Source organism: Geospiza fortis, unplaced genomic scaffold, assembly GCF_000277835.1.
Source record: "Geospiza fortis unplaced genomic scaffold, GeoFor_1.0 scaffold2550, whole genome shotgun sequence".
In the NCBI taxonomy this organism is placed as follows: Eukaryota; Metazoa; Chordata; class Aves; order Passeriformes; family Thraupidae; genus Geospiza; species Geospiza fortis.
The window spans coordinates 11,133-11,432 of record NW_005055116.1 but is presented as its reverse complement, the minus strand read 5'-3'; positions in this window follow the sequence as shown (position 1 = coordinate 11,432).

Genomic DNA, 300 nt, shown 5'->3' with positions numbered 1-300 from the left:
TCCTCGTCCTCCTCATCCTCGCCCCGTTCTGCCTCTTCCTCCTCATCTTCCTCGCCTTGCTCTGCCTCCTCTTCCTCATCCTCCTGCGCCTCCTGCTCTTCCTCCTCCGCGCCTTCCTCATCCTCTTCCTCCTCCTCGGGTGGTGCTGCTGGGAGCCTTCCTCCTCCTCCTCCTCCTCTTCCTCCCCTTCCTCCTCCTCCTCAGGGCTTTGGGAAGGAGCCGGGCTGGGGCTGCGTGGCCTTCCTCCCCTCCTCCTCCTCCTCCTCCTCCCTGGGGAGCTGCTGCTGTTGGGGGTGGGGC